Here is a 22,928-nt window from a genome sequence, read left to right on the forward strand (position 1 = left end):
GTGCAGCTGTTTATATAACTTCCTGGGTACATGTCCCTCTCTCTCTAATCCTAACACAAAGGAAGATTACAGTATCTCAGGGTCACAATGATTTGAAACCGTTTTACCTGTGTCTAATTAGTCACCATTTCTTCTCCCCTATCAGATCATTCACAATTTGTCCCATGATTGTATTGTATTGTGTGTCTTTCTTTATATAGCGCCAAAAGTGTACTCAGCGCTTCACTAACAATACAGTACAGGGAATTATAATTATACAATAAGTGCAGACAATAGGAAAGGAAATCCCTGCCCCGAAGAGCTTACAATCTAAGAGGTTTAATGGGAAACTTACAGAGACAGCAGGTGAGGGAGTAAGTGCTGTAGATGGCAGTGCTTGGTCACAATGGGTGGTAAGAGTGACTGAGTGTGGGACATTAGCCATGAGGGCAGGCTATTGGGATGCTTGATTTGTGGGGTAAAATTTAAGGAGGTCAGTGTTAAATGAAAAGGTTAATACCATTTACAGGGGATGAGGTGGCAGGGAGGCATGAGTGAGATCAGGTGTGTATGTCTGGCTTCAGGCTTAGGGAAGATCCCCAGCAGCAGGAAGGAGTAGATAAAGGGTGTGAATAGAGGATTTGTGTGGGTGTTTTTTATTTAGGGTAAAGAAGTTGTTGGGAGAGAGGTGTATAAATAATGGTGCAGTGGGGAGTGGAGATGTTGTAGAGAACAGAAATGCTCACAAAGGAGTGAGGAAACAGTAAACAGAAAAAGAAATAGGGAGGGCATAGTGAGATGCAGGAGGAGAAAGTTCCAGGGTACTGGAGGATAAAAGTGTACAAATAAATCACAGATGTTAAAAGAGAATGTCTCACAGTGGCAAAGTTGTAATGCAGAGTCCAGATCTTCCTCCAATCTTCACATGATAATAGGTACTCTAGGATGCCCAAGTGAGTACACAAGGGAGTCTCTTCTAAGCATGAGAACAGGGCCTATAACGGCATCTCAACTCCATTTGCAGTAGCAACGCATCGTTGACCACTCAGGCAGTGAAGGAGTTAACATATGCAGTAAGTTTACTACAGGCCACACCTTTGTAACCAACACAAAACTATTTTTGGTTTGTACTGCACTTGTCTATACTTACTGTATACACACACATACAGTACTAGGGGGTTGATACATTTTCCACTGATAAAAAGTACTTGTTTGATTTGATTGCCATAAATATAATAATAATAATAATAATAATAGTAGTAATTATTATTATTATTTTTATTATTATTATTATTATTATTATATTTAAAACATTTAAGATTTTAGAAGAGACCAAACACAAGGAAAGATACAATAAAGAATGGGACGGCACTGTAGCTATTAAATTCCGGACTGGTTGTGGTTCATTAATTAAATGCCTGGGTAAACATGTACGTACTGTATTGAGCCTGTTTTTATCGATTCCCACAGAGGGGTTCTCTCGGACTGTACGAGGCAGGCTGCTCTCCATCCTCCCGCTGCTGTAATTAGCTGATGCTTCTGAGATTCAGGAAGCCGACAACTGAGTTTTTCTTAATTCTCACACAATGGCAAACATACAGTAGGTCTATGAGCAAATACTGCTGGCATCCAGTACTGTAGGTACAACATATAGAAACCAAATACAGTTGGAGGACATGCCCTTTATAGTGAATACATTTACTTTTCCCATTTCTACGTGGGTGGTTCCTAACCACTAAATGGGGGCAGAATAAACTATTCCACGTTCTATTTTGTCCTAACTGTAAATGCCCTTTGAACAACAAGGGAAGGACATCACATTCCATATTGGATTGGCATTGTCCTGTCTACCAGAAATGATGGTTTTAATAATACTGTCAAGGGAGGAATATGGGGAAAGATATACTGTTAGTTCACTGCTTTGCCTTTTCTTTCCATAAATAGGACCGCAGGATATACAACTCCAGGTAGAGAATCTCTTTTTAATTATACGAGACACAGTGTCCGGGAGCATCTATTCCAGATATTGCTTCTATATTGTAATACACCTTCAGGAAAGTAAGTGCTGATCCGACTGCCAGTGGAAGGCTGGAAATAAATAAAGGAAAAGGTTAGTATTTTAATGATGAAATATTCAGCACTGCACCAACCCACTGTAAAACAGAGCTGGGAGATATGTAGGACCTCTAGTTTCATCTGACATGTTCCAAAACGCCCGTATTCCCCAATGCCTCAATAACTCTTGAAATGATCTGTCTGTCTTTTGCTTATGATCTGCAGCATGATAAAAACAGGATTATAAAACTGGGGGGGATATCCTACAGGGGGAATATTATTGATGGTATGAAAATGATTGTCTTACGATTGTAACAGGACACTGTCTGCAAATCGAAGTCTAAGTCAAAAGTATTTCCATGGGAAGCCAGGTCCCCCTCTTACCTCCGGGCTGCGTGAGGGGGATGGCTGTGAGGTTGCTGCGATGCAGGGAGCGGGAGAGCGGGTTGCCGGCGTTACGCCGAGGGCGCCGCCATCTTGCCCGAATGCCGCGCATGCGCAGTAGCAGCTCGCGCAGGCGCCGATGACATCTGGAGTTGCGGTGGCCATTACACCCGTATCTCTGCAGGGGAACTGCAACTCCCATGAACCTCTGGGAGTAGAGGCATGACCCACAGCAGCCGATAGGGCTTCCGGAATTCCCTGTAACACACTGATACATTTGACACGCTCAGCGGGACCATGCCAATCAGAGCAGGGATGCAAAAGGGGAAGGTAGGGTCTGAGTGTCAGTGGCACCCAAACTAGGCCAGATCACCCCCAGTAGGCCCCAGCTAGGCCCCGATTCACAGTAGCTTGTAGTTGTTGCACGGAAGGCCTCTTAGATAGGGATGCTTCCCCGTTGTACTGTCTAGTGTCAGGGACACAGTGAGGACGTCGCACGATGATTGTGACCTGTGGTCTGGGACCAGACCACCTCTGTTGTAAGAGACTCTATATGGTGATATTATCAACGCCGGAATCCACCCCACGTGGAAGCGGATACCATCGCGGACGACGACAACGTTGGATCAGACGGATCCCCTTGTTAATCTGCATTAGCCCCGGGCAGGTACCCAACTAAGTGCACCAACACTTCACAGGATAGCGCTATCTCCTACACTTTTGGGTGGGCCCTGACATTGGGGGAAAAGGACATCAGTGTATTGGTGCCAAGCACCCTATGTACTTTGGGGACACTCAAAGGTGGTACAGGGCTTGGCCTATTATACTGTGTGGTACAGGGTACTGTTATAGTGTGTTCAGTAAAGGTTGTTGTTATATACCTGTGTGTGGTTATTATTGCTCCTGTAAGGGGCTTATCCCACCACGTTCGGATCCCTTCCAGGTGGAGGAGCTGCACCGAGACGAACCAGAATCACCCCAGTCTTCCAGTGGGGGAGGCTCAGGCCTCCTGGTTGCCAACAGGTAATAGCAACACTGGTAGTTCCTTCCCAGGAACGGGGGAACTAGGGCTACACATATATTCCTTTATAAATTAACGTTACTTTGTTGGAGGCTGTCCGTGCTCATTAAGGTGATACTTCTGTCATTTCCCTGTTATACACTCTGTAACATCCATAATATCTCCTCATCTCGTTGATAGGATTCCTGTTTGTAAAGTAATTTTCCACCTTCACAGCCATGCAACGTTGTCAGAACAGGCTGTGTTTTGGTTAACGACTTTTCAATAATAAAGTCGGCTTCTTCTAGAACTGTGTCAGGTAATTAAGATGTTAGCAGAAAATAGAAGACGCCTTACCTGTTACAGCACAGTGTTCCATTCCATGGGGTGGCCTGTGAAACCATCAGAACGATGTATCGTAATTATTAGTGAGGCACTCCACTACTTCCTAAATTGGGTCATTAATACGACTCGTGGAATGAAGCTTAGTCATGCTCCAAATTGCCAAAAATTAAACAAGTTGGCAGTGGCAAGTGTGCATGGTATTTAGATCATGGGCTAGAACACAATACTTGTATTACTCATCAATACGCAAAAAAAAATCTGTTTGTATTGGACTATGGGTTGTTTCTTAAATACTTATCGAGAGCTACACAATTCTTCTATTTACTATGATGTCAGAGACTGTGATATTTACGATGCAAATAGAAACTATTATGTAAGCTCTGTTATCTTCTGTGGTATATTTCAAACTATGAGGGTGTTATTCATCAAGCCCCGTTACGGCGTTAACCTCCGTTGTCTTTGTGCGTGAACCCATAAAGGATCCTAATGAATCCGGGCGATAGCAGTTGGGATACCCAAGAAACAATGGGGTTTTTCTCTCTCTCACTCTGGGGAAGCAGCTGTTGGTTTACAGTGCTACTTATAGGGCTCATTCTACATTACCGGAGGGGCAGATTCCAGGACAAAAGTCCCCGTTGATGTCGATGAGTAATTTCATCTCAAAACACCCCCGATAGGCCTAATATAGAGTAAGCCTCTCAGTTGGCACACAATTGAAATATAATAGGCACGGGGCTTAACCCACCTTGAGAATAGTTAAGTGTGGCACCTTGAACATAATGTAGTTAACAGTGACAAATAAAACACTGACAGCCACAGTACAGCACTTCGGAGGTCGTGAATCTGAAGCTTATACAACTCTTTGGGGCCTTTTCTCGTAGCTCCGAAGTGTGACAAACCACTTCCATGGAGCCCTTTAGAAGTGGATGTGCATGCTTTACTATTCTGTAAGCACTTCTTGCATGTCAAATCCGGGTTTAAATGGCTCTTTTAGAAGCGGTTTCATTCCGGATCTGCCAATCCGATTGGTTTGTCAAAAAAAGCCTCAAACTCGCAATTTTTGTTATGACAACTGCAATCCTCGTAGCTCCGTTAGGCAAACCGCTTCTAAACACTCGTCTCAAGGGCAGCGAGATTGGGATTCTGTGTTCCATCCAGAGCCTGAAATATGGGTTTGGCTAGGAGACCAAAACCCAAAAATCAGACTGGGGATGGAGTTAGCCCCATCTCAGGTCATTCCGCTTCTAAAGCACGTACAATCCGTGCGGTTTGTCACTTTATTTAGAAGAGGTTTAGAAGAAGTGATTTGTGATAGAGAATACCGTTTTTTTTTCTCACATTTCATCTGCTTGTTGTGAACATTCCAAGTCATCTGATTTGCCAATGGCCGCTCCAGAGCTGTTAGAATGAGCCCTTTTACCGTTGCTCACGCAAGCACATACATAAATAGAAAAAATGCAAATACTTGCATAGAATACACTTACACTGCATCTCCAGGATCATTCGCAAAACCATATAGGCCACGCCTTCAGGGAAAGTGCTTTTCACATTTATTTTGGAGGTGAGCTGCTAGACGCCACTAAACATGTCATATCCCAGAGTCACGTATGCAGAGTTACAATGTAGGGCAACGTGTTTGGAACATATAGGGCAGGAGTATTCAACTCCAGTTCTCAAGGGCCACCAACAGATCAGGTTCTAAGGATATCCCTGCTTCAGCACAGGAGGCTCAATCAGTGGCTCAGTCGTAGACTGAGCCACTGATTGAGCCTCCTGTGCTGAAGCAGGGATGTCCCAATACCTGATCTGTTGGTGACGCTTGAGGACTGGAGTTGGCTGATATAGGTGCTCATTTCCCAAAGTCTCCCAGACGCAAAACCTGGAGCAAAACTGGTGCAAACTCACTACACCATATTTACTAATAAAGAGAATTTCAACAGGAATGTTTCCTCCTGGCTAAATCTGCTGTAGTATCTTTGCCCTGGTTCTGCAGCCAGGAGACTTGGATAAATAAGTCCCACCGTACCCAACTGTCATAAAGCAATCCTTCCCAGGCTTAACCCATCTAGACAAACAAAGAAGCAATCTGACATTAATGGATTTCTCCCATAGCCTTTAAGGTGATACTGTAAGTCAAGGTTTTCGTGTTTCAAGCACCATCAATGGATATTAAGAATGAGTCCCTTTGCATCTGGAGAAGCCAGCTCTCTGTTTCTATTCCACCAACTCTTATTTTGCCCTTGCCTGCTATTAGAAGTGGAAGGAAGGCTCAAGGTGCTGTCTTAATTACCAACTTATATTGGAGTTGCAGTAGAGTGAAATGGCTCAGCCCTGTAATACCTTATCTACCATTCAGTGTTTCCTAATTTAATATATGTGCTATTACTTTTTATTTGGGAGTCTGGAAGCCTAAAGACATCACACAATGTACAGTATGCATAGTTTTGGTTGGGCATAGTATCTCTGTTGGTGCCTGTGTGGGTATCGTACATTACTGCGATTCCACCTCACTTGTAGCAGTTATTATATGGAGAAAAGAGAGTCGGTAGGAGTAGACTTCCTTAAAGGAGTAATCCAAGCAAAATATCCTACAGATAATACCGGTAGTTACTAAATATTGTGTTTTTAATTCAACCCATAATGCCATTTTTAATGAGTTTTAATATAGTGAGCATCCTTTGATTTCTATCGCAGGTTTTAGCCCACCTCCCCAGCAGTGCAAGATATTTCCAACACTTTCCATGTTTGTGATAATTTGTTGCCAATATTCCCAGCAGTTTGAGCTGCAAACTGTAACAATGGATAATGTGACCATAGTAATATAAGAATACATGGTAGCTGCTGAGTTACAGTACACTGACTGAAGGACTGATTGAAACTGAAAGGCGGCCATTTAGTGAACCGTGGGAAGCAGGAGCTTTGCTATTCGATCATGGGAGAACGAATCGATCTGAAGCTTAGGTAATTATTTTTCAATAAACGTAATCAAAGGCTGCATATATTAAAACAAAATTTAAAAAAATGTGCGTGTGCCGAAGTGAAACTTCTTTGTCTTTTCTCACAGACATTGTATTTGTGATAGTGATATTTTTAATTAAAAATCAAAACACAATTTCAGTGACAAAACTCAAAGAACTATGGCTTAGAACGCGCGTGCTCGGCACACACCCCGTTTGAGCAATTTGAACTTCTATAATTATACTAACTGTGAATTATTTGTGTGTGTGTGTGCACGCGTCACTGTATGTGTGTGCACGCACATGTCACTCTGTGTGTGTGTAAGCGCGTCACTGTGTGTGTGTGCGTCACTGTGTGTGTGTGCGTCACTGTGTGCACGCATGTCACTCTGTGTGTATGTGTGTGTCACTGTGTGTGTGTCACTCTGTGAGTGTGTGTCACTCTGTGAGTGTGTGTCACTGTGTGTGAGACACTGTGTGTGTGACACTGTGTGTGTGTCTCTCTGTGTGTGTGTGTGTGTGTGTGTGTGTGTGTCACTGTGTGTGTGTCACTCTGTGTGTGTCACTATGTTTGTGTGTGTTTCAACCTCGGGGGACGTTGCTGCCCGTGTTCCCTGGCTCCTCTTCTCCCCCTTGGTCCGGTTTACGTGTTGTGCATGCGCAGAAGCCCGCAACGCGCATGCGCAGAGGCCCACGGCCCGTGGTGCACATGTGCAGAGGGCCATGGTGCGTATGCGGGCCACAACCTCTTGTGCGTTTAGTGTAAGCTCCATGCGGGCTACAATGCTGGGGTTTTTTGCACATGCGCGAGCGCAACGGCCACACGCGACTGGTGCGCGCCCATTAGTTCCATGACGACACCTGCGTTATGGTTTTTCATTACAAGACAAAGATTTTTCCCATGAAAGCCATGTAGGTGCCAGCAAAGAAGTTTCACTTCAAGAATGACTTTAAGTCCCACTCAGATTGCCTTTACATGGGCAATGGGACGTACCAAATGTTTCTTCTCTTGCAGTCAGTTGTCTTCTTATGTACAGTAAAAGCTAACCGACTATGAGCTACAGCTACTGTACCTAAAACATTGGCATCAAATATATTAAACTTTGTAAGCACATTTCTTACATTTAACACAGATGCGCTGTCGGGCCTGTCGGACCTAATGGGAAGGTTACATACGTGTCTCTTCCGCCTACTTTCTGACGCACTCAGGTCCTTTGGAATCCCGGCGTCAAATGACGCTGCGAAAGCCCTCCACCATGACGTCACACTGTGTCTCGTTGCCATGGCAATGGGATGGCGCAACGTCAAATGACGCCATGCCGTCATGTTTCCATGGCAACGCGGCGCCATACAACGTCACGTTGGTGACGTCCCGGCGTCATTTGATGCCGGGATTCCAAAAGGAGCAGGAGGGCGGCAGAAAGGAGGCGGCAGGCACAGGCCAGTGCCTAGGGGCGGCAAATTTGGAAGTCCGCCGCTGATCTTGCATCTCTTTGCGTCAATGTACTGTATCAAGGTCTTTGCTCCAAGTCTTTTTGCATGCGCATCATCTTGCAAGTTACGGAGATGTTATATGACGATGCACAGGTTATAATGCGATGTATCAATCTTTGCCTCTCGGTCCATCAATATTCTATCTAGTATTTGCTTCAATCAAAAAAAGAAAATCCAAGTCGGAACGGAGTAACCTTGTCTGGCTCAAAATGTGCGTCAAGTCCAGGGAACGGAACAGAGAACAATGTTACAAACTCCCATCACAATAAGAGAACTGCTATTCACACGTTGTGTTCGTACATCTCCCCATAGCACGGGCTGCCCCATAAACATCATGATCTTTGTATCAGGAACACGTACATTGCTTTACCATGGGAACCTGGGGGAAATCACTGCGACCCTGAACAGCGCATCACGCCAAATGCCAGGGAAATAAGCAAGGTTGTATCCTGAAACCTGACACTAATGAAAGAAAATCTACAGTCCGGAGAAGACCCCGTTTGTAGGCATTCATCACTGTGTGTAAAGCAGGTACAATGGACATTATATTCTTGTTGCATTCTCATTCCTTTACAAATATATATAAACACACACACAAATATATATATAATATATATATATATATATATATATATATATATATATATATATATATATATATATATATATATATATATATATATATATATTATATATATTAAGCCCTTTAAAGCAGCCTTTCATGTTTAATACCTTCCATTGTCCAATTCTTCTTTCCCCGCTACCAACACAAAATGAGTATACTGCACTGTATAGCAACGTAAAAAAAATCTTATTTTAGGGCTTAAAGCAGCAATTCTGGCTGTTCATTTTTTTTTACGCCCCATTTGTTGTTTTTAACAGCATGGAACCTGGGAGTCCCCGGAGCTGACCCAAACAATTTCCAACTCCTGACACCCCCACTTCTGAGATAACTTATCTGGCGTTTCAGTCCTTGCCCATTACGTGGGCAAATAGGATTCCTCAATGTCATCCTTTGGCAATTTCAAACCCAGTGTGAAACCAGAAAGTTACACCCGTTCCTTTAACGCTTTACACTCGTTAAGTATCTTTGGAACTGGGGTCCCCGGAGCTGAAATGAACATGGTTCAGCTACGGTGGCTCCATGCTTTCTATCCTGTAAGAAAGCAAAAGATGGTTAGGTCAGAGGGATTGTGCTTTTAATAGCTCTCCTCTCCAGCCTTCTAGACCTCTCCAGAGATCCCTGGAGAAGATGGTATGCTTGGGAACAACTCAATAATTGGCTGTTGCTGTAGTTGTTCCTTGTGGAAATGGAGCTACTACCTGTATATGTCACTAAACATGACATGCATCAGAGAAGCCATAACAGAAAATCAACAGGGCACAACTGCTTATGGGCCACTGTGTTCGGACTAAGGTGATTGGCCTTTGCCACACTGGGAGTGTAATGTGTAGATGGAAGTAAAAGGTGGGTATGTAACTTCTGAGGGCTTCAATAATGTTTGCAAGAATTTGGATTGGTAGCGTGCAGCTACACTGAGGATTGCTTTCGAATTCACATTATCCTTTCCAAGTTTAACGGTTTCCCCCCAACCCTCTGGGAGATCACCCTACCTTTAGCAGTGTTGTGCTGTTTACCTGTTGGTTCACAAGATGCTGAGCTTTCCACTGTTGTCATTGGTTAAGACAGGACAGGCCTCTGGGGTAGATTGCTGATCTTTATATCACATGGTACAGCGCTTTCATCTGCTGCAGGCTCCAGGCATGTGGAGACAATCCTTGCAGGAGAACTTACTTCCACTCCCCCAGATAGATTGCACACCAGGCAGGTGTATAGATAACTGTAACACTTTATTGTCCCTCTGCATACACAGCAACACAACTTGTATCTGCTTCAGCACAGTCAGATAGGTCTCCAACCTCAGGATGGTCTCTGAACATCCACCCCAGGCCAAGGGCACCTGGGCCAGTCCTTGCTCTTCTTCCCTGACTCTCTAATAGAGTCAGGGGAAAGGTATCACTCCTCACTCTCCCAAGGGGAAGGAACAGCAGGTGCCAATGCTCGGTACACCTCTGTGTGAGTACCTGTCTCTCTCAGGGGTAGTGACACCGACTAAATTTAGGTGGGCAGACCCTTAAGTACAGGGGGGGAAGGTCCAAGGTCTGAGCCCAGGATTGGGCAGAATACAGGCCTTAGTTTGCATCCTACCCTGTCCCTCAAGGCAGCTGCTTACTGTGGGGAAAACCCAGGATTATTGGTCGTGACACTGCCCGCACTGTTACCAGGGCTTGCATGTCAGGGATGGCAGACTGGTAGCCAAACCAGACATGGCTACATAAACATCAACAAACAGCAAATTAACCGTTTTGCTGCCAGAGTTAACTGCAGCACATTACTGTGCTTTGGCACATTTTCTGGCAGAGAAAAGGTTAAATCTCCAACAAAAAATATTTTTCTTCCACTCCAAGTTAGAAAAACCAATGAAAAATGTCACCATTGTACCTCTCATTACACCTCAACGTCTTCCAGTGACTAAAGGGAAACCAGCCGTCAATCTGACGTATTAGGAAAGTGCCCTTGATACAATACAATTCCAAGATAACCTTAACTCCTTTTCTCTATTGGCTCTTTTTACCGCTCTCATTCTAGCTCTCTCAGTGCATTATTTCTGGTCACCAGTAGTCATGTATGTCCACATACGGTATGGAAAATGTGAAACATGGACTGAACTAGAGTGACATTGAGCCAGGCTGACTGGTAATACTAATGTCTCAATCAGGAGCAAGAGTCCCTACTTACTCTGTTTACCAGTTGTAGCCATACTAACTTTATAACACGGAGTGTACGCCAATGATACTTTGTGGAAATAAAGTATTATCATAATGAAATGTCCACAGTGGACATTTCTCTCTTTTCCAAATACAGGCAGTCCTCGGTTATCCAACGGAATTTGTTCTGGAAGTAGCGTTGATAGTGAAACCGTTGGAAAGTGAGTCCCATGTTAATCAGTGGCGGTGAGCGTTGGATAACGCATTCAGGCGTTGGATGATGCATTCCGGCGTCGAGAAACGGCCCTCGGGGTTGCATTGTAAAGCGTTGGATATGCCATTCGCTGTAAAGTGAAACGTTGGATAGCGAGGACTACCTGTAGAGCCAAAGGGTTTAATAATTGCTCCTGGAACTGAAGCCAATTACCTGCTCCCCACAAAGTCTCAAAGTTTCCCTATTGCAAAACTGGAGCAATAAAGTGGGAGGTGAGAGGAAGGAGGGAGAGAGGTCCGTGCAAAGCCGTGCGGGCACTTTAGCTAGTCATATATTAATCAAGGAACTGTGGAACTCATTACCTATAGTAATATCTTACATTGAGCTATTTCTTCTGTATATATTGTGCGAGCCTTCTTTCATATAGAAATGGCAGATTTCAGGACAGAAACTTGTTACTCAGCCATCTAACAGAAGCTATCTTAGTACCTTTATGGGCTATCCTAGACTCATACAGTGGTTTGGAATAGGACAGAGCATAAAAGGATGAAACAGTATCAGATAACAACTCAGCAGACCCCAGGCTACAGAGATGTGGAAGGGTTGCATATATTTGATCTACTACTTCTGTTTAAAAGTGATAAAATGCCTGCAATGAACTCTTCCTTATTTCTACCTTTCTGAAACATTATGGGGCCTACGTATATACTAAGATTATATTTTACGTTATGTGTGCTAAAAATGTCAGTGCTAAAAACTAATAACTTTTATCAAATGTGCCACATACGTAGAGTATGAAGACCGAAGACTTCATAGATATGACCCCTAATTTATTGTTTGACAGGATTTTTTGATGCATGGTGTCATGTGGAATACCCGATGGATACCAGTTACATTAAAACAGTACAATGTGTTTTTTTAGTATTTATAACTAAGATTAGTAACTATCAATTCTTAGCGTAATATTATTTATAATTGCCATATAGTGAAAATACATTTTGGTAACCTATGAAATTAAAGTCCTGTGCTGAATCACATACATTGTTGGGTTGATACATATGTAACCTCCCTACTTAAAGGGTTACTAACATGGCTATTGTATGCTGGGGTATATAAGGAGGAGGTACTAATCTAGAAGGTTAGATTCCAGGAGGACATCAGGAGAGGAGCCTTGGGGAGAGGAGATAAGTAATGTTTGTAAAGTAATAGTATAGAACAAGTCCCCTTCTTTATTACCGTATGTTGTAGATAGGGACAGTATCCGTTAAGTTAGAACCCCTGAAAGAAGGTACAGAATCTAGAATAAGTAATAAAAAGGAACGCGGCACGCAATAGGGAGGCTCAGGAAGAGGACTCCCGAGTGCCGGCGGATCAGCTCTAACCGCAGATCGGCGCTAATATTCCTCATCATGGAAGGGGAAAGTGGCAGTTCCCAAACAGGCCAAAGGTATTGGGTCAAGTAAGAAAAGACCCTACAGGATTCCTGTAGGGGCCCAGAGTAATCGGATTAATACCGATGATGGTTCGGAAGCCACAAGGGAGTCCGGGTCCCACATTTACTCAGAGCAACTAAGACAAAGTACCTTCATCGGAGTGTTAAGAGTGGGCACTGATGGAACAACTGTATTCATGTATGTCTGTTATAAAATACAGTACAACGTTATTAATAGATGTATGAGCGGTTCCTGTTCATGGGGGCACGAATAAATGACAGCTGTACTTCAATAAGGTCCTGGCACTAATTATTCTACAACCTTGCTACCTCATCGCCCAGCCGCCTGAATCAGCCCGAGTCACGGTAACCCGTGTGGAATAGCCATATAATACACCCCAATGTAATCTCCCTAGAAGCCAGGCAGGGAGGGTTACAAATAACAACGTAATTATGCGTTAACAATGTAACCAAACTATTTAGAGTTTATGCAATGTTGAACACGTGGGAACGATTTCAACGTACTTTCTCCTTTTTCATATTCTAAACATTATACATAATTTGTAATTTATTTACTTTGGTGCCCCTGGGGACAAGCATATGTCGGTAAGACTATTCGTCCCATTAAGAAAAGTGAGCATAGACACGAAATTTGGGAGGCACTCCAAAAAGCGGAAGAACCTCCAATGAATTCTCTAGTCCCCAGACATTTCTGGCCGGCCAGACATAAATGTCAAATCATGGACTCAGTAGGTCCCCTCAAAAGAGGGGGCGACATGGAAAAGTGCCTGTTGGAGAGGGAGAGCAGGTGGATTTTCACTGGATACTATTAGACCGAAAGGCATGAATGAAATGTTAGATCTCAGATGGTTTCTATAAATATAGAATGAACCAGAGTGTGCCAGCTGCTCCCGCGCTTCATTAGCTGGTTGTATTAATTGGGATGATATTTTTTTATTTTTGATGTTGATATGCTTCGCCATACAGGTTTTTGGAAGCTTGAGTTGTATGGGCTTAGTTGTATTCAGGTGTTCTTTTTATTTTTATGTGAATAAAGAATATGATTTGATCTTTTTTAGTGTAGCACCTGTTCCCCCCTGCCACGGAAGCATGGGTGTTTCTGACAGTATGTTGCAAAGTGACTAGGCAGGGGCTTGGTTACACCCCGATTCTAGAACATGCTGGATGAGTCTAGGGTGATTCGGCTGGGATTTAGCTCCACCCCTTTTCTGCCTGGAGACAGGAAGTTAGAGAGAGGTTATAAATAGAAAGGGAGAAGGTCTCTACCCTCAGATCTCAGGAGGGGATAAACAGCGGGGTCTCACAATGCATATAGCCTTGTAAATAGTTTGGAAAGGGCAGGTGACCCTGTTCTTATTTTCTCAGATAGGGAGGTGCCCTGTAGTCAGGCTCCCTAGAAAGATGAGGAATATAAGTAAGGCTTCCAGCAGGGAGGCCTGTGTCCCCTAGGGGTTACCCCAAATGATAACTGTGGGACTCTTAGAAGAGTAGCAACTTATATGTTTAGGCACCCTCCTGCTATGAGCATCCCAGGGGAATATAATGTGACACCCTCCTTCTGTATGCAACCCAGGGGAGTGTAAGTTAGGGTCCAATATAAAGGGACCCCCACTGCCATCCCAGCATGGAAGTGCAACCAGAAGGATCGCCAGGAAAAGTTACAGAACCCAACGTCTTATTGACCAAAGAGATAAACGGAGCCTAAGCAGGGACACCGAAGGTATTAGGAAAGTATGCACAATGTTATCTTGTATGCCTAAGCAACTACTTCAACTGTTATAAGACTGTGCTTCCCCAGCACTGCAGCAATGCATCTTGGGTAGTTGTGTTCCTAACAACCTGCAAATAAACTCAATCTTATTCATAACTGTAAAGTTCCTGGCGCCCATCCTTTCTCCTTCACCAGCCAGCTGAAGGGACCCAGCACCCTGATAAGGCAATATACTAAGGAAGCCAAATACAGGGACTAAACACCCTAGGAGCCGGGCAGGGAGGGTTACATGTGCTATACACCTTCTGCCGCGATACATCCGGATCGACGATAAATGGATCCCGAAATCTTCCAGGGCAAACGTTGACCACAAAACTGCACAACATTCAGAGTTTTTTACGCCCGTTTACACACGGTACTGCGTCACCGCTGGTGCGGTGGTTACCGCCGCCCCGTTTCAAATCGAGCTGCCGGAAAATGTTGTCATTTCGTATTAAAATCACACATTAACGGGAGTAATAACGCCAGCTACATCTGTACCCAAGAAAATGAATCCCGTTGAAATGAATGGGACTTTTTTCGGTTTGGTGAGCTTGGTGGAGGTTTCTAGCGCGGCGTTGGCACCAGTTTTGGAGCTGAGAGACTTTAAAATGTGTCGTTCTCGCAAAGGATTTGTGTAATAAAATCTCTCCGCTGCAAAACAAGGGCAATAACAGTGCAGGAAATCAGCGCGTTTGAAGAAAAAAATACATGGAGAGAAATTCCACGTATTCCGTTATCATGGACTCCTGTCCAGCTCCAAGACTGGGGCAAAATAGCCCAAATCAGCAGCAGGCAAAAGAAGAAACGATAGCATTCCCTGGTAAATCTAACGCTGTGATATTCCGCCATTGTTGCCTCCATTTTGCAACTTTGAGCTTTAGGGTGTTTTTTTGTAAAATATTTTGGTGCAAAACCGGGACCACACCATAAACCATCACCTTACTAATCAAGGAAAAGTAGTTGAAAACCATTGTAGTATTTGTTGTGATAAGTCTGCATTAATTCCTCTTCACTGGTGTTGCAACCGGGAGACTTTTAGGGGAAAGTGGTGTAATTATTGTGCAAATAGTGGGGGCGGGGGAGGGGGATGGGGTGCGGCGGTTGCAAAAGCTTGAATTCCAAGAGCTTATCTAAGCATAAAATCCTATTGTTTCCTATTGGAAATGATGCTTTAATAATGAAAAAGGATTCAAATTCAATGGGATCCCCTTTCTTTGGTAAACAGGGCACTGTTTACTGCATTCGTTTGGCCCCAAGCCTGCACCTGGGACAATTCAGTAAATAGAGGCTTTCGAGCCTGCAATTCTCTCTTACATTTTCCTTTTAAAGGCAGATAAGAAATAAGTCCCAAAAAAAGCCTCGGCCTGGCATTTCTGTAAGAGGTCAGAGCACTCACATTTCTCACCTTCTATGCTATTTTGACTTTTAAAAAGTACACTCTGTGGATTGGTTTAACGGGCCAACTGCAGCAATTATTTAGTGCGGCACATAACGGATGCTTAAAAAGCTGCCATTAAATATTGAGCGTTGCGCCCTGCTCTACTTATTTGTCAAGTACAAAGCTCTCCTAGTCCCGTGCTGGCTATTCTCATCTTAAAGCGGCAATCACAGGCTTGAGGGGAATGCTGTTACCCAGCGGATATAAACTCGGTGCAGTGTACAAAGGTAGAAGATGTTATGGCAGCCGCTGGCGGGCGCCGATGTGTTCTACAGCACGATAGCCCTGTCCCTGTTTTGCTCGCGGCGAATTCTTTTAAATGGTGTCCACCCCGCGCACACGTTGTAGGTACAGTAACAGCTGCTACCTCTGTATAATAGTGATGTTAGGAGAAAGAAATAGGTGCACTCACTGGATTTATGCAACTGCCTCGGGAGTGCAGCGACCGCCCCCCCCACCCCGCTGGGGAGACCTAGAATATAGAACACATCCTCCTAAAAATAAAAGGAACCGGCACTCCAGTAGAATAGGAACAGACCCTCCATGCCTGCAATGCAGATGTTGTCTAATGGTGCAGTGTAACTCACACGGGCCTGCTGACGATGCGTCGCAAACAACTGTGTGGGTGGAAAATTGCCGCCAGGAAATATTTTTTTTTATATATGTACACCTACCGTTGTAAGAAGACTTACCGTTCTCTGTGCCGCGATCTTCACTGTCCCGGTGCACTGCGGGTACAGATCTCGCAGCCCCGAGAACAGTAAGCTACCCAGTGGGATTAACCCTGCGGGGTTCCATGCTTCTGAATAGGATCCCGCAGTGTTAATCCTTTTGGACCATGTGCAGGGAGAGAATACCGGTACTCACCTTACATATGAGTTGTGCAGCCATCTACAGCCACATCTCTGCCTGGAGTCCTGTCCTCGCAGCGCTGGTAAGATGCAGCGCTGCATTTCCTTCCCCCTGAATGATGTAGGGGGCTCTATATCATGAGGGGGGCTATATGACCATATTTGGACATAACCCTTGATGATGTAGATGGCGAAATATGGCAATATAGCCCCCCCCCCTCCATGATGTAGAGCCCCATATAAGGGAATCTATATCATCCATGGGGCAGAAAATACAGCCCTACAGCTCTTACCTTCAGCGAGCAGGGACAAGGATCCAGACAGAGAGACGGGGACGCGGCTGCAGACGGCTGCAGACGGCTGCGCAGCTCATCTCTCTCCCATCAAACAGAGGATTAATGCTGTGGGGTCCCATTCAAATGTATGGATCCCTACAGCATTAATCCTTCCGGCTGCAAAGGAAAGTCCTGCTACATCTGTACAGTATGTATTAGCCTGAAATGTCTCACTGTGCCCCAGCAGTGTCACCAATTCAGTTTTTTGGGTGGCCACAGAAACAGACTGTGCTAGACGTACAGCTGTAAATATAAAGCAACGTTTTTATTTCTCTTCAGATCACTTATTTCCACCTGTTATGGGGTTACTAGTCATACTTAACTATTACTCTTTGACAAAGCGCTGCACAAGCGTGAAACGCGTTAGGGCGCTGCACAAGCGTGAAACGCGTTTGGATCACTTGGCCCGCCTGTATGTTACTGTGTATTTTCTTTATGGATTAAATGACCTTGTTTTACGGCTCCTCGTGATTGGGTCCCCACTTTTTGCTGCGGTGCTCTTCTGATTCCTTGGCTCCAGCTGGATCACATAGGAATCCCCTTGGTTATGTGCCTCTGCAGGAGACGCACGCGGCCTGGAGCTTATACTGATGGTCACACCCAGTGAGTACTATTTTCAACTGTCACAATTGATTCATCATTTTGGTCTCTTGGACTGTATTATTGGGCTTAGGATCGCCAACAGGACTGAGAAATGTATAGTGTTGGGTGCTGTACAAATATGCATGAACTTGTGCTATAGGGATTCAGTATCAACTGACATCACCATCAAGACATTTATCAGCACCTATATACTCACATACAACATATGACCATCTTGCTCTGGTTTTAACAGCATTTGATACCACATGGAATGTCTGTGCTGTTTGTGGTTTGAGCACTAGTGGAGACTCAGTGGTCTCTTGTTCATTATTATACTTAACTATTATTAGACTCTGAGTGCATCTCGTACCTATTACTTATACCTCTTTGGAGAGAAACACTTCTTCCATTTTGATGTTGCTATTATATTACTTCTACATAATCACTGGGCACCTTTCAATAAATGGAACTTTAAGTGGGATGGCACCTTTTAAAGTGTAGGGTTTAGTTGCCGCTGTTGTTCCCTGATGACGTGACAGCTGAGAGTCTTCATTGTCATTGGGTGACTAATTGTGTTGGACAGACAGTGGAAGGAGAGTTAAGAGGAGGCTGGCACATCACTGGCTCGTAGGGAATCTAGGGCGACCTCTCTCCCCGCTGGGATAAATGGAGCCCTTTCTTCCTATATCAAACAGAATTCATAGCGGAAATCTAAACGCGGTGCATAAAAAAAGACAAATCTTTGATCTCCATTCTCCTTTTGGTGGTTGCCAGTGTGTGATGTGGTTTTTTTTTTTTTTTTTAAGGGTCTTCGAGAGGTTAGGTAGTTACTCAAATCGTTGCATAACCCTATCTCCCTCAGCATCATGCCATAGATTGAAGTAACAATACAAATCCCATGCTGTTTGTATTTATATATTACACATGTATGCAGTAGTTGACATGTGATAGTGACTATGAAAGGGGTAACGTATTAATGTATTTACAATAATAATAATAGTTTGTTCTTGTATAGCGCTGCTAGTTTTATGTACTGTAGCACTTTGCAGAGACATTTTGCAGACACAGTCCCTGCCCTGTGGAGCTTACAATCTATGTATTTGTTGCCTGAGGCACAGGGAGATAAAGTGACTTGCACAAGGTCACAAGGAGCCGATGCCGGGAGTTGAACCAGGTGCCGCTGCTTCAAACTCAGTGTATTTACTCACTGAGCCGCTCCTTCTCGTTTAAAAACTATGCTCTCATTAGTTTAGAAACAATGGCAGCAATGAACAACATTGCAAATAGTATTTAGAACATAGCTAGCCACCTCCAGTCCTCAAGAGCTACCAACAGGTCAGGTTTTAAGGATATCCCTGCTTCAGTGCTGAATAAGGGATATCCTGAAAACCTGACCTGTTAGTAGCTCTTGAGGACTGGAGCTGGCTACCCCTGGTTCCGAATGAAAGTCCCATGTAGACTAGCTGGTCCCAAGACATTTTTGTTACCACAGAAATATAAAAAATATATATATTTTTTTTTTTAAATAAAAGTAAAAACACTTTTATATTTATCTTATTTTTCTCGGATGTGATGCAGCTACATCTAAATGACCACTGTCCTTAGCTCACTATGATCCTGCACCTTTGTTTAAAAGGGTGTACGAATGATCACTTTTGGCAATTCTCTCCGGTGGCGTAGCAATGAACCTTTCCGGATTTCTTACATCTGCCGCAGAGCTGGAAGGCGCAGAGGTAAGCGACCAGATTGGTGTATTTACAGTCATTGGCACAAAAAAAGGAAAACAGGGGTAGGTACAAACATAAAGTTTTATGTACGCCATTATAATCAGTACCAGCGTCTCCTTCCTTTAGTGCTTTAATTACTGACTCCCCAATTACTCCGTGCAGGGCCGCTAAGGCGGTTGCCAGCAAGGTCCAGGGTCACAGGATGAAGCAGGGACTGATTGAACCACCTGTGCTGAAGCAGGGATATCCTGAAATCCTGACCTGTTGGGGACTGGAGTTGAGCACCCCTGATCTATGGGACACTGTTAACATTTTTGCTTTTTAATAGGATTTTGTTCTTTGATGCTTCTAGCGCTGTTTATCGCACCCGTTTTACACCAAGGTAACAGTAATAATAAATGTATTAGCGCTGCTAGTTTTACGTAGCGCTTTACAGAGACACTTTGCAGGCACAGGTCCCTGCCCCGTGGAGCTTACGATCTAAAACTCTCCAAGCATCAAAGCGGCCTACAGACGTTATTTACTACGAGTGTCTCCAAGCCTTGCAGTGTGGGTTTTTCCGTGCCTCCACTTTGGCAGGTAGGAGACCTCTGTAAATAAAGTCCTGTTTGCCAAAGTCTTCTGGCTGCAAAACTGAAGAATAAAATCAAAACAGATTTATCAAAGAAAAAAAATTATTTTGCTTTCACCTGGGACTTTTTTTTGTTCTTTGATAATTCTGGGACTATTTTTTCCTATTTACAGCAGCAGTCCAAGCTGCTGTTTTATTTATGTATTTTGTTTCCCGTTAATGTGTGCTTCAACGCAATCCACACAATGATAAGTAATTAGCTAAGTTGCCGTTCGATCCATTCTCCTGTGATCGATTGGCGAAGATTCGGCTCGGGGGTTCACTAAATGGCTGTCAGTGCAGCAGAAGAGGACCAAAGTTCTGTGCGGAAGATCATGTGACAAGGCAGTCACTAGATACAATTGATGCACTGCTAGAGAGAGGGCAGGGCTCTAAAAGGGGCATGCCAGAGTCGGTTTCAGAAGAAGAAGGGGATGTATCTTTGTTAATGGTTGCTATAGAAACCAAAAAAATATTGTTACATTATAATACGTAAAAAAATGTCATTCAGAGCTGGTTTTTTTTTTTTTTCAAATGCTACAAGTATTTTAGCACAGAACTGATTTATTAAAAAAAAACACATGTAGGATATTGCTTGGTCTGCAGTTTTGAAAGCCCAGGAGTATTACAGTACATACCGTAGTGTAACCCAAGTGCCTGACTATTTACAATGAGTCTCTAGCATTGTAGCAGTGTTGTAATGCTCTGCTATAGCTGCATCATTTGTTGCCTAGCCGGGTTAAAGTGTTAACAGGATTCCGTCAACAGTGAAATAGGATTGTAAGCAGAGATGATTATGTTAGGCGTGAGATGCACAGACTTTCAGTGTAATGCAAGAGCTGCTGGCTATTAAGTGGTCAAAACAACCAGGCCCAAATGTTTAAGCAAACATATGAATGTACTTGCTCTTGGGCAGTATTGGAAGCGTTTGTGATTGCAAGGCTGTTAAAATGCAAAGCATTGTCACTAGCAAAACCAACATGCCTGGCTCTCACTTGTCAAGTTGGGCCAGTGCTGTTCCCTGGCTGTTTTATTTGCCGTTGTGTTGAAAAAGCAGAGGATGAAACCCCAGAACAACTTTATTATAGGAGTTTAACCCATCGGATGACAGGGGTCAGTGGCACTGTGCAGCGCTATGTGTTACTGGCCCCTCGGGCACTCGAGTGGTTAAAAAAAACACCTAGGAGGGGATCCACAGAGCTGTGTTAAATCAGGGCTAAGGTCGCAAGGTTAACGGACATCCATTTCCCTGAGTTCAATGAGGAGGATGGGAGAGAGGGGGAGAGCGACCTATTTTAGTTGGCCAGGGCCAACTCCAGTCCTCTAGTGTTCATCAACAGGTCAGGTATTCAGGTTATCCCTGCTTCAGCACAGGGGGCTCAGTCATTATGACCTGTTGGCGACCGTTAAGGACTGGAGTTGAGCACCCCTGTAATAGAGTCTCAAGTTCTGAATACTGTATATCCCCTCAAACCTCCCTCCCAATAACATATGGAGACACACCGTATAGAGCATTTCAATTACTGTTCAATGGCTGATGTACTTTTCTGCTTTGTTGTGGGGTTGATGTTCTCTCTTTTGTCTGCATTGACAGGGAAAGTGAGAGGTTATACTAACAAAGATAACTGTATTGAATATAGTGTCACTGTCTGCACACACTTTATATTATTAAAATCAGGTCACTTACACTGGTGCTGGGTTTTTACGTTTGTATCTATATCTATATAGATTTAGCCAGGCCCCCCTCTTACCTCCGGGCTGCGGGAGGGGGATGACTACAGGGAAGGCTGCGGGAGCGATGGTGTGCCGCTGCGGGTCAGTCAGGCGCTGCGAGGGCTGTGTGCAGGAGGAGAGGGAGCTCCGTTGCCTCCGGCGTGCGCGCGGAAGCTCCCAAGTTGCGGCGGCCATTACAGGTGCCATGCGCATGCACAGTCTTATGGGAATAGCGGCGGCCATGTTGTGTATTGCTCCGCAGGGGAACTACATATCCCAGGATCCCCTGGGGCGGCCCGATCACGTGGGCAGTGTTAGCCAATCGGGCTGTTAGGATCTCCTGAGGGGATTTTGCTACATTTGGCACGCTTAGAGCGCGAGGAGTCAGTTGGAGCCAGGACAGAGAAGGGGAACGTAGGGTTTGTGTGTCAGTGGCACCCAGATTACCCTCTATAGGTCCCAGATAGGCCCCACTCACGCTCAGCTTGTGGTTGCTGCAGGGAAAGCCTATTGTCAGGGATCTTTCCCCAGTAGCTGCCGGTAGAGTCAGGGACACAGGAAAGACGCTGTGCGGTGAATCACTGCCTGTGGTCTGGGACCAGACCACCTTCATCTTAAGAGACTCTTTATGGTGATACCATCCAGCGGGAGTTCACCCCACGTGGAGGCGGGCGACGATATCTCTGGATCAGCGGATCTCGGTTGCTAAGTCAGCCGCACCGTGTACTGGAGTACTCGGCAGGTACCTCAACAAAGTGCACCAATGGTTCAAGGGTAGCACTACCATACACACATTTGGGTGGGCCCTGGACATTGAGGAAAGGACATCAGGGTATTGGTGCCTAGCACCCAATGTACTTTGGGGACACTCACTGGTGGCATTGGGTTGGGTGTGCATTGTACTGTGTGATACGGATTGTTATATTATATGTGCGTTCAGTAAAGGCTGTTAATATATACCGTGTGTGTTTACTATTACGATTGGTTCCTGTGAGGTGCTCCTCCCACTACGCTAGGATTCGTCGCAGGTGGAGGCGCTGCACCGAGGTGGTGATTATACCACCCCAGGCTCCCAGTGGCCGAGGCTTAGGCCTTCTGTGAGCCGACAGGTAACGGCAGTACCGGTAGTCTCTTTAGTCAGGGGGAAAGAGGGTTACATATACACGTATATATATATATTAAATATATATATATATATATATATATATTTTTTTTTTATCAACTGAAAAGGGAATTCATTTTTCCACAGATTCTTTTTTTTTAGTTAGA

This window comes from Ascaphus truei, chromosome 3 (assembly GCF_040206685.1).
Source record: "Ascaphus truei isolate aAscTru1 chromosome 3, aAscTru1.hap1, whole genome shotgun sequence".
Classification (NCBI taxonomy): Eukaryota; Metazoa; Chordata; class Amphibia; order Anura; family Ascaphidae; genus Ascaphus; species Ascaphus truei.